Raw genomic sequence first — 529 nt, 5'->3', positions numbered from 1 at the left:
TCCTACAGAGGCGGTGTGGCAGTGCCGTTTTGGGTTCCAGCCGGGCTCACGTCGGCCCAGAAAGTATGCGGCCAGTTTTAGCGACAGGTGCGGAGGTGCGGGAACGTTAGCTGTGAGCCATGTGCGGAGCATGCGTCTGGTGTGGCCGTCATGAAAAATGCAAAGGCAACGGGAGGCAGGCGGTCGGTCAGCATGCGCATGGTGTTTCCTGCACGTCCTGTGCAGCCGTTGCGTGGTCAAGAAGGAGTGAGTCAGCATGAACTCTTCCTGCATCGATGAGCGGCGTTTTGCAGTTAGTATGTTGCCTGTGGTTGGCTCGGGTGCGGCGGTGGAGCTCAGCTTCGCCTGCCAACAGGAGCGTGCGCACTATTTGGCAAAAGGATGAGGGATACGCATGTGTAGTTGTTGTGGGATTAAGGAGTTTGCGTTCGTTCATCTATTTGCCCCACTGTGGATATCCCTCTCCTGGCGCTGCGATGCCGCTGTGCTTTGCCCAGCCAGTGCGAGATTAGAAGGAAATTCATTTGCG

This window comes from Eimeria mitis, genomic scaffold, assembly GCF_000499745.2.
Source record: "Eimeria mitis Houghton genomic scaffold, Emh_scaff751, whole genome shotgun sequence".
Taxonomy (NCBI): Eukaryota; Apicomplexa; class Conoidasida; order Eucoccidiorida; family Eimeriidae; genus Eimeria; species Eimeria mitis.
Note: the sequence above shows the minus strand (reverse complement) of the source record.